Here is a 14,592-nt window from a genome sequence, read left to right on the forward strand (position 1 = left end):
GAACCCTGGAGGCTTCAAAGCCAAAATTGCCATAATAGGAAAGAGGGAATTCTGAGGAAGCCCCTTGCCCACGTGGGAGGTCCTATGCTGGGAGAACTTGAAAGCAGCTTTTGGGAGAACCTGGGCAATGGAGGAGAAAGGGCAGAGTGAGCCATGAACCTGGATGAGGGTCTAGCACAGGCTGTATCTGCAAAGGCTCCCAACAAGGAAGGCTGGAGCTAAGTGGAATCCTGGGGAAGGTGGTGGGGTAGTGGGGTGGGCGGCACACACACACACACACACACTTCTGTATCTGCACACATGGCTATGGCTTTGGGAAAAAGAATGGGAAATAGTAGACAGTGGAAATGGGTGAAGAGACGAGCGTTCTCTTCATTAGCAGCATGAGAAACACAGGACTAGAATCCCATCCTACTGGGGTTCTCAGAGGACAGCAGGACCATTTCAGGATAAGGACAGAGGACAGTGTGAGAAAGCGATGAACCAAAGAGAGAGGTAAGCGTCATCCCATCCCTCAGTTGGGCTCTGGATGGTGCCCCAGGAGCAGTCTATTCCTCAAAGCCCAGAAAATTAGGGTCCCAGAAGGGGGCAGCACCAGACTGCGGAGTGCTGGAGTTAGGAGGGAGGCTGTTAGAAAGAGAGCAAGGTGCTAATGGCCAGGCCATGAAACTGAGAGCTGGAGGGGTAGTGAGCAGAGTATAGTATCTCTGTGTATAGGGCAACCCAGCCTTGCCTCACTCCCGGAAGATTCTTCTCAAGATCCTTCCCTAGAGCTAGTATAAGAGATGTAGAACTTGCCAAGACCTCCTTGCCCTTATGAATTCCTCTCCTGAATCTTTGCGGGTAAGAGAGTTGCTGCTTCTAGGTTCTCCTCAGGATGCTAAAGTCCCACCGTTCCTCCCCAGTAAAGGGAGTTGTCAGAAGCAAGGGCAACTCCCCTCCCCTGCAAGTCACAGTCCGAAGAGGGGACTGAAGGCTTCTTCCTTCTCCACCACCTCCTCTGCCTTATCTCCCCTGCTCTGCTTTTTAGAATTGCAGCTAATTATTTTAATGGGTGGAGGGAGGGAGGGAGCCTGGGGACACAAACCTTTTTTTACAATACAAAGCTTCGCTCCCCTTCCCACCCCCCTCCCCTGCTTTCCTTGGTCTCCTTCTCTTTTCTGAATGCTCAGAGACAGGTCAGCTGAGGGAAGAGGGGGATTGTGGGACAAGGTCCTTTGGTGCTGATGCGCGAAAGGGGCCTAAGTTGTGGGCAGACGCAGTTTCCTGCAGGCTCTAGGGAGCCTCTCATGTTGCTGTGTCCTGGTGAGCAGCCCGACCAATAAACCTGCTTTTCTAAAAGGATCTGTGTTGGGTTGTACTCTCTGAAGGCAATTACATAGGATAAGTTACAGAGGACAGGAAGGAACCAAGGAGGGAGAGAAAAAGAGAGGACTGTTGGTTAAACTTGCTTCACTTGCGTGGGTGTGTATGTGTGTGTTGTGGTGTGTTATTATCACCCCCATTTTAGAGATGAAGAAACACAGAGTGTACTTGTCTAAAGTCATGTAGCTGCTAAGTGGCCAAGCTGGGATTCTAAGCCCAGTAGCCTGGCTCCGCAGTCTGTTATAATCTGTAACTCTGTACAGTCTGAATCCACTTCCCTGCTGTCTGGACTTTGGCCCTCCAGACACACCCAGTTACTCTACTTCACTTGAACTTCCCCCAGGTACACACTTCAGAATCATAGGCCTGAAGGAGGCAGCCTCTGGAGTGGAAAAGTCAGAGCCCCTGATTCGGAGGACTGAATGTCATAAAGAAAGGATTCCTGTGCGTGCCATATGCCAATCGTAGCCACGCAGCATAGTTACTTCTCCCCATGACTCTGGAGTGGGCACTTATTTCATTGTTTGTGCAGCTTCTCTTCCCCAGGAGTGGCCTGCCCCACTTACCCACAGGATTTCCCAGAGCAATAGACTCAAATTATCATGTGGGTTCTGTCAGCATCAGAATCACCTGGGAAGGAGTGTCCCAAATAAATGTAATGCCATTTCTGAGGCTCTATCCCAGCATCCTGCCACTACCCCGGACAAACTGAGTCCTTCCTAATGAGTCTCATGTTCTCCTTCGACTCTCCTACCCCTACCCCCAGAATCCAGAGTTCTAAATCCCCTGGAAGGGGTTGATTTCCCTCCAAAAGAATTAGAAACTGATGCTGAAAATTTGGAAATTGGGACCCAGGAAACTTTTCTCTTGCTAGGAGACCCACATTAAGGGTCTTTCTTCCTCTGGGATCCAGATGTGCAGCTGTGAGAAACGGAATGATGTCAGAACTCCAGCCGTGGAGGGGAACCAAGAAAGGCCCTGAGACATCAGTCACATCTACTCTTGCCGGTAGCAGTAAGGCTCCCGACCCCTCTTCCTTTCCTTGTACAAGCCGTGCCCCCTTGCTGGTCCCCCACACTTTCCATACTAGCCCAGTTACTTTGCTGTACCTTCCCATCTCAGCTCTGTTGTGGCCACCACTTTGTTAAGAGCGGTCCTAATTCTCTGAACAGCCGCTGCACCATGGGCTCTGCACAGTTCCTCCTTTACATCACAGGGTGGGGCCACAGCTCCAGAAGTTCGCCCAGCACCAGAAATTACCTCTTTTCCTCCTCTCTTGCAGATGAGGGGTGGAGGAGGGCTGGTCTCAGGCACTGGTGAAATAATCAACTGCCTACCAGTAGGATCTGATGGGCATCCCAAAGTTTCACACCCACAAAGCATCTTTTCCACCAACGAGACCTGAACTTGCTCACCCTTTATTAACATTATTTCCATGGGTTAGAATCAGACAATAAACCAGGAGTATTGCCTCCCAAAAGATTTCCTTCAATGTTACCAGGGAGCTAAGGAAGTTCTATAGCCTCAGATTGAGTTCTCAGGTCTATAAGTGGTATCTTCAAAGTCCTTATCCCTAAGAGGTAACTTTCCATTGGGGTCAGGAGAAGATAGCTATGGTCAGTCTTGGACTGGTCCAGATCCTCATCTGCTCTCACTTTGTGTATTCGAATGTATCTATGTATCTATCTATGTATCTATCTATGTATCTATGTATCTATGTATCTATGTATCTATGTATCTATGTATCTATGTATCTATGTATCTATCTATCTATCTATCATCATCATCATCATCATCATCATCATCTCTCTATCATCTATCTATCTATCTATCATCTATCTATCTATCTATCTATCTATCAAAAAAAATCTATCTATCTATCTATCTATCTATCTATCTATCTATCTATCTATCTATATCTATCTATCTACATCTACATCTACATCTACATCTACATGTGTGTCTATATCGTACTTCACAGTTTAAATATCTTCCTTTGGCCAAAGGGTTAACTCCTTGGCATGGTTCTATAAGTTCTCTTAAGATTCTGGTCTTTACCCCAGTTCTTACTGTTCTTTAGCATGCTCTTTAGGGAGCCTGCTGGCCAGAAATGGACCACACATTTTCAGGCCTGTGGCCCTTTGCTCAAGCTGTCCCCTCTCTCTGGAATGCCTTCCCCCTTTCCATCTCCCCTCTTTAAAAAAAAAAAAATTGACAACAGTCTTTATTTATTTATTTATTTTTGTTGTAGAATTCATCTCCCCTCTTAAACCAACCTCTTCCCCAGTCTCACCTCAGTCACACTAATCATTCCCTTCTCAGGGCTCCCATAGAACTTTATGTCAATAAACATTTGTTGAATGAATGAATTAATGACAAGACTCAAGACTCTTTCCATTGCAAGTGTCATCAACTCACCTCAAACTGGCTTAAGCAGGAAAAAAAAAAAACAAAAAACAAGCAAAACTGAAAACTAACACAGAGGGAATTAATGTAACTGAAAACGTTCCTGATAATAGGTCCAGGGGTGTCTGTATGAAATTTCTGATGTATTATTATTAGAATTTATCTCTCTTATCTTCTCTTTTCTACTGTATTTGTTTCATTAATAATCAGATTTTCCCCATGTTTGGCAAAGACGACCATCAATAGCTGCAGGCTTATGGCTTAACAGCTGAACAACCCCCATTAAGAGGGTTTCTTTTCAAATGCTTCCAGCTAGAATCTCAGATATGATGTCCATTGGCCCTGACAGGTCACACATTCCAACCACTGTGCCTCTGACCAAATCTAGGTCATGTACTTCTAGAACCCACCCAAAGTATGGGATTGAGTGTGAAGGAAGGCCGATTTCCCAAAGGAAATTTGGGTTGCAGTTATCAATAGAAAGGGAAGAGAATGATGGACAGACAAAGCAATAGATGTTCTTTTCAAATGATCTGTTTATGATACTGTGCTAGGAGTCAGGAGACTAAAAGAAGACATATCTAGCTCTTGATTTTAAAGGGTTCACAACTAGTGGGAGAGGCAAATATTCAGAATAGCTCGAAGAGACGACTGTCAGAGAGGTAAAGCAAAATGCAATGACAATATATCAGAAAGAGATTAATCTTGCTTGAGAATATGGGAAAACTTAAAGGAGGGAAGGGGCTTTTAGATTGTGATTTGAAACCTGGGTAGAATTTCAAATAGATGTTGCTGTGGGGCAGAGATAATATTTTACTTGATTTTTGTGTCACCAGAGCCTAACGGTGTCTCAAATACGATTGTATCAGTTGATGTCATTTGGATGAAAGTATAAGAAAAGGACATTGGCCAAAAGGGAAAAGGGAACTTATGTTGGAAGGCTGCCAAGATATCCCATGGATTCCAAGGAATTGTGGAGCAGCCAGACAAAGAAAGGCAGGAATCAGGAGATCTCCAGGGACTTCTGAGAGGGAGTTGATGGATGGCCCTCTCTAAAGTATTGGCGTTAATGGAACCCAGGCTCTGTGCCTCTCAGTTTCAAATTCCAAGTTCCTGGCAGAGAGAATCTGATTAAGCCAATTAACATTAGTGTTCGACCTACATTTAATAATCTATGGACAGGAGGACAGGACCGTGTCATACAGATGTGGCTGATGGGTCCTACTCCAGTGTATGATTGGGGAGGGGAGGAGCAATTCTCAGGAAAGGAGAACTTCAGCCATGCAGGACCCAAGAGCTATCTATTGAAACAATAAGTACTCAATACATGTTAATTAAATGAAAGCAGTGATATGATATCTTCAGGCAAAGGGAACACTATACAGAAAGACTAAGAAGTGGGAACACTGAAGGCATGACTGAGGAACAGTTAATAGGATTATAGAATGTAACAACCAAAAGGAGTCTGTTTTATAGATAAGGAAACAGGAGACATTTTACAGAGGAAGTTGCTGTGGACTCAGGAGAGAAAGTAATTTATACCTAATAAGACTCAGCATAAAAGTTATCAGAAGAGAGATGGTCCTTGAAGTGCTAGGAATGGATGAGTTTGCCAAGGGAGGGAGTTAAGGGAGTTAAGGAGAGAAGAGGTTGGAATTTAGAATTAAAGATAGGACCATTAGGGGATGATGGGAGTTGGGGGAGCAGCAAACTAGACCATGAAATGGTCAGGGAGGGAGAAGATCTAGCTGAGTGCAAGGCACTTTCATAAACATTATCTCAGGTAATTCTGATGTGTATTTATTGGATGGCCCTCTGCTTAGAAAAGTCTCTGACCCCTTTCTCCAGGTTTTTTTTCTCTGCTGGGTTACAAAGATCTTCTACCCTGTCCACAGATGCTTTGGTAAGGATGGATTTCTGGTCCTGTCTAGACCAATGAAATCCTCTCTGCCAGCAATTTAAAATTTTGAGCCAACAGCCATAGAGACTGAACATTTTTAGTAGCAGCCTCAAGTCAAGTCATGACAAAGGAAGGGCGGGCTAGTGGGATGTTACACAAACTCCCTCTGGTGAGGTTCCCAGAATTGCCCTTCCCAAGGTGTGGTTGTTTAACTCTTTATTTGAATTTGGGAGAGATCCCAGTTCCCTTCCAATAAGTCTTCCCTACCCAACCTTGTTTTTGTTTGTTCGTTTGTTTTTGCATAAGATAATAATAGTTAACATATATTGAGGGGGCTCAATGTGCCAAATGCAGTATTGAATGCTTTTCAGGTTATCTCAGTCAATCTTCACGACAACCTATGAGGTAGATGGTCTCATATTCTCTGTTTCACAGATGAGGAAACTGAGGCTCAGAGAGGTGAAGTAATTGGCCCAGGATCATGCAGTTGTGTAGGTGGCTGAGTAGTGGACCCTGCCAGGACCTGGCTTTTATCTGTCATGCTGCACAGTTAACTTGAGAGTATTTTCCAATCAAAAGCACTTTAATGCAAACTCGCCAAGGTCAGAATTATGTTCTCTATTTGAAGATGAGTGTGCTGAGGCTCAGAGAGGTTAAAACCTTGTCCAGGGTTGCACAGCTCATTCTGTATCAGAGCTGGGATTCCAACCCAGAGTGTCTCATTTCAGATCCCATTAGCTTTCTAGTTAATGCAATTGCTTTCTTTGGCCACTATAATGATCAAGAGAGGAAAGAATGCCTAGGAGTGAGGAAGGCAAATGATCAACAGTACCAGATTGTAGAATAAAGTAAAATGATTGGGAAGAATCCTTCAAATTTGGGCAGGAACAGGTCCCTGATGGCCTTCAAGGACACTGCTATGGAGAGGAGAGGGCAGAAGACTCTTGGTGGAGGAAGTTGGGGTGAGGACATGGAGGTCATGATGAGAAAGGGGGGTAACTTGGGGGTCGAGATAGGAAAGAAGGAATATCTTTGGAGCCAGAAGGGAAGGAATAAGTAGAGAAGGTAAGGAGGGAGAGGAGAATCGATAAAGCTCAGAGAGGGGAGTGGTGGGACCGACAGCACTTCCATTCATTCAATAAGTCGTTTTTGAGCACTTATTTCCTAGGGAGCACCGAGATCCAAGGTAAGATCCATTTTTTGGAATGGACAATATAATGAGAACAACAGATAAGGAACTGTAAACAGATAAATAGAATGAGAATTATAACAAGAGTTCCACAAGAAACAGCATATAGAGATAGAGAGTAAGGGGCCAGGAGCAACTTTGGGTGGGGGTGTTTAGACAAGGCCTTTCTGAATAGGTGAGACCAGAAGGGTGAGAGGGAACTAATTATGCCGAAGCTGGAGAAGGAAAAGGAGTAGAACGTGCAAAGGCCCTGAGGTGGGAAACGGACTGAAGGAACAGAATGACATGGTATGAACGATGTTTTAAGCAGGAAAAGAGCTTAGCCTTGAAAGTATTGAGGAGGGAGGACTGTTCTTCAAACAGGAGGAAAGGGGAATGCTTACATGATGATACCTGAGAAGTGTTTTTGCACAAGGAAAGTAGAGATACAAGAAGTTCATGTTGCACAGACCTGCTCTTCTCTGTGATTTTAGTGAGGGGGTGTTGGGCAGCCCTGTGTGAATGAACCTTTCTGTTGCTGAGTCCCATGGGGTTCCCATCACCCATACAAGTTGCCCCTTTTGATCACTGCAGTGACTTCCCACCATTTGCCACCTCTAATCTTTTTCTCTAAATCTTCTCTTTCTTGTTATACCTTCTTCTTGATTTAGAGTTTTACTACTAATTCCTCCAGGGAAGAGGAAGTAAATAAAGTATTTCTAGAACTTTAAAAAGTCTGATAAGTCTCAGTTCCTGATCTAGCCTATAGTTCCTCTGAGTCTCTCTGAGGTGATAAATGGAAACCTATCCTGGTTACCTATTTATGTATAACAAACCAACTCAAATCTTAGTGGCTTAAAGCAATGACAACATTTATTTGCTCATGAATTTGCAATCTGGGGAAGGCTCAGCAAAAATGTCTCTTCTCTACTCCATTTGGCCTCCACTGGTGTGGTTTTAAAGCTGGGGGCTGGAAACATCTGGATGCTGGCTCTCTCACAGTTGGTATTTGCTGTCAGCTGGGCCTTAGCTGGACTGTTGGCCAGAACACCTTAGTGTGGCCTCTATATAGAGCTTGAACTTCCTTACAACATGATGGCCGAGTTCCAAGGGGAAGTGTGCCAGGAGAAAGAGTTAGGTGGAAGCTGTATCGCCTTTTATGACCTGCCCTTAGAAGCCATGGAGCATCATTTCCACTATATTCTATTTATTAGAAGCAAGTCATCGAGGGGATGGAATTAGACTTTACCTTTAGATGGGAGAAGTGTCAAAGAACTTTGAGGACGTGTTTACAAATCACCATAAACTCATCGGACTTTGGCACAGTGCCTTTATTCGCTTGATGGGTGTAAAATGGGAGTTTCACCTTTTCCCCTCTTTTAGACCCTTATTTGGGGGATCCAAGAGGAAAGTTAAGCCTGGAACTATGGTCAAGGAAGAGTAGTTATTCAGGCTCTCGAAGTACACACTTGGATTTGAATCTTGGCTTGTCATTTACCAGCTCTGTGTACTTGGGGAAGTACCTTGAGTATGCTTCATTTTCTTCTGTAAAATCACAGTATCCTCCTCATGGGGTTATCGTAAGGATTAAATGAGTTAATACATGTGTTATATAATACATACTTAGAGTACTGGCTAGTGCGCAGTAAATACTCCATAAGTGTTAGCTGTTGCTGATATGATTATCCAACACATGTTTATTACTCTTTAATTAAATTAGGCTTAGGTGAGTTCTGGGCTAGATGCTAGATATTTTCAAACATGAGGGCAGAGAGTCTGGGCTTTGGAGTCAGCCAGACCTGATACTCATTCTGAGTTTACTTATAGTTTCTAGCTGTGGGATCTTAGATCAGTCTTTCACTTTCTCAGCTATAGTTTCCTCTGTTGAAAATAATTATAGTAGTATCCTATATCACTAGGTTCTGGTGAGAATCAAATGAGATAATAACCTTAGCTCAGTTCTTGGAAAATAGTAATTGCTTAATAAACGTTAATCATTAATTTTATTTATCAGGAAGTAAGCTAATGAGGCAGAGAATGCTATACTAGACAGGGAAACTCCCTCTAAGGGAGTCCAGCAGAAGAAGAGATTAACTTTACCAGGAAGAATCTCCGAAAGCCCAGAGGAGGTGATATGGGAACCGGGCTTTGAAGAATGAGCAAGAGTTTTTCAGGTAGGAAGTGGGGAAAGAGAAGGTATTCCAGGCGGCAGGAAGATCTTCAATGGCATGAGGTTACAGAGGTGTTGACATGTTTGGAGGAAGGTGATAAATTCAGTGTGGGAGCTTAAGGTATGTGGAATAGAGGGGATGAAGCTGGAAAGGGAAGTTCATGTCAAAGCATTGGTTCAAGTGAAAGAAACTGCCATCTGTAGGCCAAGGGGGACTGGCAGGGTGTGGAGAAAAACTAGTGGCTAGGCTGGAGAGAGGTTTTGTAGGTGGAACAGACAGACTGGGGGCGGGGCGGGGGGGGATTGTGTGTGTAGATTTTCTGTGTGAATTCAGGAGACTGCACTGAGGAAAACAAAAGCCAGCTGCTGAGGAGTCAGGGGAGGAGGATGGAACAAAGTTATGGGATGTGAAGTTCAAAAACCTGGCTCTGGTATATCTCTGAGTATCTCCATGATCTGAGATTGTCATACTATTTTGGCCTTAGTTTCCTATCAATAAATAATATAGCCTCTCCTATCTGCTACACATAATTGTTGTGAGAAAGAAAAGAGATAATGAGTGTGCAAGTGCTTTGTAAGCAGTAAATAACTAAATAAATATTAGTTCCTGTGTTCTCAGGAAGGCAGTCAACTGCATGGGATAGCACAGCTAAAGCAGGGTTTAGGTGAGGTGGAAAGTGGGGGATATTTGTTTGTTCTGGGTGAAGATAAAGATAGACACAGTGATCAACACACACACACACACACACACACACACACACACACACACACACACACCCCTCAGATAGAAACAACAATTTCCACACTGGGCTGGGTCTACAGAAGGGCAATGGGAAACTCAATCCCACCACCAGTGAACCTACCAGATGCCTTATACTGCTCTCATCTCTCATTGGGATGTGAATAAGGTGGTCCAAAGGTCCAAATCTGGTCTTTGTCTTCTTTTCAGGTTCTGGGGAACCACAAGAATTTGTGAGTAAAAGCTTGTACTATACATATCTAGGGCTAGAATCCATAGTCTCCAGCAGAGTCCAGAAGGCCCTGTGACAGCCCCCAGCCCCCAAAGGTTAAGAGTCATTGATTTTCTCACCAGAGATTAATAAGAATAGCTATCCTTGGGGAGAGAACTGGTGGCGGAAGAGGGGAATTTTCATTTTTCATTTTCAACTTTTCTGAACAGTTTGAATTTCCTAACTACAAACATGTGTTAGTTTCATTGAAAAAACTATCATCAGGGGTTATCTGGGTGGTGACATAACAGGCCCTTTTAAGATTTTATCTTTCTACCCCTTTGAATTAAACAAACACAATAAACACAAGTACTAATAGCTGTTATTTAAAAACCCTGATAGTATCAGCACACAGACACACAAATTACTCCATTATGCAAAGTACATCCACTATTATGTAAGGTAAAATGTCTACATTTCCTATAAACTTGCGTTTGAAGTAGACGAGAAAAAAAAAGGCAGTCGATTTCAAGCATTTCAACTCAGAAGCATAAAAATAACGTGTATACGTGTCAATCTTCATATGTAGTGTCTTCTGCATTCTCGTGAACTGGCCAATGTGCCAGCAGTTGGCGTTTGATGCTTGAAGTGATGGAATGGAGAGCAGGGTTAAATCCACTACCCTCTCCCCACGCACTCTAGTAATTACTCTATTTCCACGTCATATTTCCGGGTGTGTGTGTCCTGTCTCACGCAGAAACTTAAGTTCAAAGCAGGCGGGAGTCACCCATGTTCTTTTTGCTGTCCCCAGAAACCCAGTGTTGAGGTGTTGGGCCCCCTGAGGATCTAGCGATACCTGGGGATTGTCTAACTGGCTGATTCCCACGTGGTTAGTGACTCCCAACCTCGCTGCCACGTGGTGTCAGGGCCGGGAAAAGGGAGAACAGGCAGAGCAGAGCTGCATCAGGGGCATTTAAAGTGTCTTGACGTCACGCACTGCCAGGAACTCAGCTGAGTTTTTAGCAGGACATTCCGGTCATCTTCCCTCCCTCCCCCCGGGTTTCTGTGCCCGAGACCTTGGCAATTCCTCTGCTGCTGCGGAGGGAGGAGCACTAAGCCTTCGGAACAGCCACCACGGGGCGTTCCCAGCCTTATGTGGCTCCGCCTTTTCTCCCAGAGGCCCTCCTCATTGGTCAGTGGGTGGGGCTTCGGGTGTACGGTACACACAGCAGGGCCTCTGGGTGGTGGAGAAAACTGGCCGTCTCATGAATTATGCAGGACGGTGTGTCGCGGGCAGGCTGGGGCTGGGCAGGGATTGGCTGGAGGGGCTGTAATTCAGAGGTTTCCGGAGCTGCGGTGGTGTAGACAGGGAGAGCCTGGGGTTCCGACGTCGTCGCGCAGGGAGCGAGCCCGAACCGGATATTTGACGAGCACCCCAGCTCCGCACTCTCTCGGTGTCTGCTAGGAGAGACCCTGTGGCCTGAGGGAGCCCCGTGGCCCGCACCCCGGCGCAAGCGCACCCCGGCCTGTCGGGCCTCAGCCCGAGAAACAGGTGAAGGGGGTGAAGGGTGGGGCCGCCCCCCCGACGGCTCCCAGGCTTGGGGATTCTGGGGTCACCGGAGGGACTGGGAGCCCCTGGGGTGTTTTGGGGAGTGTGGATGGAAACTAAAGGGGGATAAGGGGATACGAGGAGACACGGAGAGTCGCTCTGAAGGGACAACTCCTGGGGATGACAGGAGCGAGCCTCGGAAGGGACTGGGGACGCTGGAAGGAAGTTTCATTATTCGGAGAATGGGGAGGCGCCGAGGAAGAGCGAGGGGGAGGACCGTGGGGCGAGAGAACTCTAGGTGGGGGTGGCAGAAGTGAGGGACAGCCCCCCGACTTCCTGCTCCCTGGGGCTCCGGAGACGTTCCGGCCACAGGAGAGACTGTCACGCTGGCGGAGATCACGGAGAGGTTGGGGGTCGGTTGAAAAGAGCCTCCCCTCCGCCCCCCGCCACTTCCTCGGCCTTGCCCTGTTCGAGCTCCTTTAGGAGCCAGCCGTGCCCCTCTGGAGGTAGGAATAGGTGTCTCCCCGCTACTGTCTTTTGCTCTGGTTGGTTGTGGGTAGGGTTATTGCATAAGAATCAAGTTTCCTGTAGTGAAATTGACAGCCTTGTATTCTTTCTAAATTCCCTCCCGTCTTTTTCTAGGTTAAGCCGTTCTTCCCTCCTCCTCTTTCTAAAAAAAAAACAAAAACAAAATAACCTTCCTTCCTATCTAGCCAGCTGTAGAGAGAAATAAACCTCTTTTCTCCTTGACATTGTTCTTTATAAACACCTGGTAAACTCGGCCAGAAGATAAATAATTGAGCCCTTGCCTTTACTGGATTGTGGTGTTGCTTAATTGCATAGGACAGAATGCACCAATCAAGAGTGGGAGTTTTCTGTCTCAGAGCCAAGATCTTGGGCAAATGCAGAGGAGAAGGAAACAAAGACAGGCTGGCCTTGGTGAAGCCATGTGTGCAAACTTTACCTGTATTTGAGGGGTGCGGTTGGGCTTAAGCTAGCAAAATTCAGATTGTCACCGAAGTTGTTTTTTTATGTTTAGTACACATCCCTCTGTGTTATAGCAAGTGGGTGTATAGTATGGACACACTTGTTCTTATTAAAAAATGTATGTAATGTGTATCTGCTGGTTTTATTTGCGTGTATATCTAGAAGGTATTTTTTTGTGTGTATAGGCTGTAACTTTTTGGCTAGCTGTGGTTTGAATAAATCAGAGTAGTAAATCATCTCAGTCTTTTAGATGTGGATTTAGACTGTTATGACTTGATTCAGCCAATTTCTATTTTTATTTTATATTAAATATGTCTGTGTTCCCTGAATCAACATATTTATTTCTTTATTACATGTGCCAGGCAGGAGTACTAGCAGAATTTTTAGTCAGGCATTTGCATAGGGGAATGGGGGAAAGAAGTCTGCAGTACAAAAAAAAAAATTATTGTAGATATTGGAGGCTTGATCTTAGTCTCTGTATTTGTTAGCACATCCACCAGAAAGAACTACTAGCAAATCTATGAATCTTTTATATGTAGTTCTTTTCGGAAGAATTACCATTTAGAAACATCCAGTTATCACTTGACCCACAAGGGGTAGATAGTTCATATAATCTTAACCCTATTTTGTAGGTAAGGAAATTGAGGCCAAAGGAACAAGATACTTGTCCAAGGGAGCAGAGGGCCATAGTGGTGGAACTCACAGCTTCTGTATATTTTGAGTTCTTTTGACTATCTATGCTTAAGTATTTGGTCTTGATTTAGAGTGAGTGTAGGCCCTGTTGGGAAAATTGTCAGTGAAATTCTAACATATACCTGGGTAGTGAAATACCACCAATAGCCTATAAGAATCCATAGGAGATATATAGTAAATAAGAGAAAAAGTACAAATAGGGTTTGCTTAAGGTTATTTTTCTATCTAACTTCTCTGTCTAACTTGGAAAGTAACTAATTTTTTGGTCAGCATAATTTACCATCAGAATTAAGCTACTTGCTAATGGAAAGAGATATTATTTAGGCAAGCTTCTAGGTGAAGGACAGTTGTGACCTAAATGTCATTTAAACCAAAGTGTCTTGTGGCTTGATCAGTGGTCATTTGTGTCTCCAGAAAGTTGCTTTCTTCTCCCTGCTTCTTTGTGTCTTGACATTCAGATGCGAGATGAGACGGAGTACTGACCATTATAACAGACACTTAGTCCAGCACCTTTTTACCTTATGGTTCTCTCAGAGATGGTGTATAAATATTTACTTTTTGCAACTTAGTGAAAGTTTTGTTTATAGAACTTGCAGTCCACTGAGGCCACTTGATACTTTATCCATACAATGCAACATGTTGTCCTCAAAGAGATGGTGAGACATTAAGCCTGTGCTGTCCAACAAGGCAGCTATTATATATTAAAAAAACGTGTAGATAGAGAACATACCGTTATCATGGAAAGTTCTATTGGACACAGTGCTGCACTAAGCACTACAGATCTTTAGAGAAAGGAGAGGTCACAAGGATTGGAGTTGTCTAAGTCTTCTTGCCAAAGGAGAGATTTGATCTGGGTCCCAAATAATGGTTGGAATTTGATAGGTATAAAGAATTAAGGATGAGAAGGTATAGTGGAATAGCACAAACAAAATCCTAGTAGATTAGGAAGGTAAGTAGGGAAGAAGGAGTGCCTACTTGTAAGAGGCCTTGAATGCAAGACCAGGGAATTTCAGTTGTCCTTTTAGAGGCAGCTTTTAAAGATTTTTGAGGCGGGGTACTGGTGTTTAATTATGGAGCACCTACTGTGTGTCAGGCATGTGCCCAGTGTTGGTTCATTCAGAGTTAATAAGTGCATGTGGCCTCTGCCCTAGAGTTGTCATTGAGGCTGACCTTATAAACTGGGCCAGCACCCAGAGACTGGTGTCCTGATTTATCGGATTTGTGTGGGTTAAGTGCAGAAGTGTTTTTTGAAGATTTTTAATTGGCTACAAATTGACCACTTGCATTTTATGTCTTCCATATTTTAAAACTTTTACTATAACTTTTGGGTCATTTATAAAAATCAGCCAAAGAGCACTTGAAGGACATCCTTAAATCCTGAAGCAGCCCTGGTGTCCTGGAGCA

At 44.4% G+C, this 14,592-nt stretch overlaps 1 protein-coding gene across 1 annotated transcript in view; it reads left to right on the top strand.

The window, feature by feature from the left end:
* Nucleotides 1-11,282: 11,282 nt before the first annotated feature.
* Nucleotides 11,283-14,592, top strand: part of STAT3 (signal transducer and activator of transcription 3) — a 50,221-nt gene continuing 46,911 nt past the window's right edge. Inside the window, 1 exon segment of the mRNA XM_015599301.2 lies at nucleotides 11,283-11,511. The gene's annotated coding sequence lies outside the window, so the exon portion shown is untranslated.

Source organism: Pteropus alecto, unplaced genomic scaffold, assembly GCF_000325575.1.
Source record: "Pteropus alecto unplaced genomic scaffold, ASM32557v1 scaffold98, whole genome shotgun sequence".
Taxonomy (NCBI): domain Eukaryota; kingdom Metazoa; phylum Chordata; class Mammalia; order Chiroptera; family Pteropodidae; genus Pteropus; species Pteropus alecto.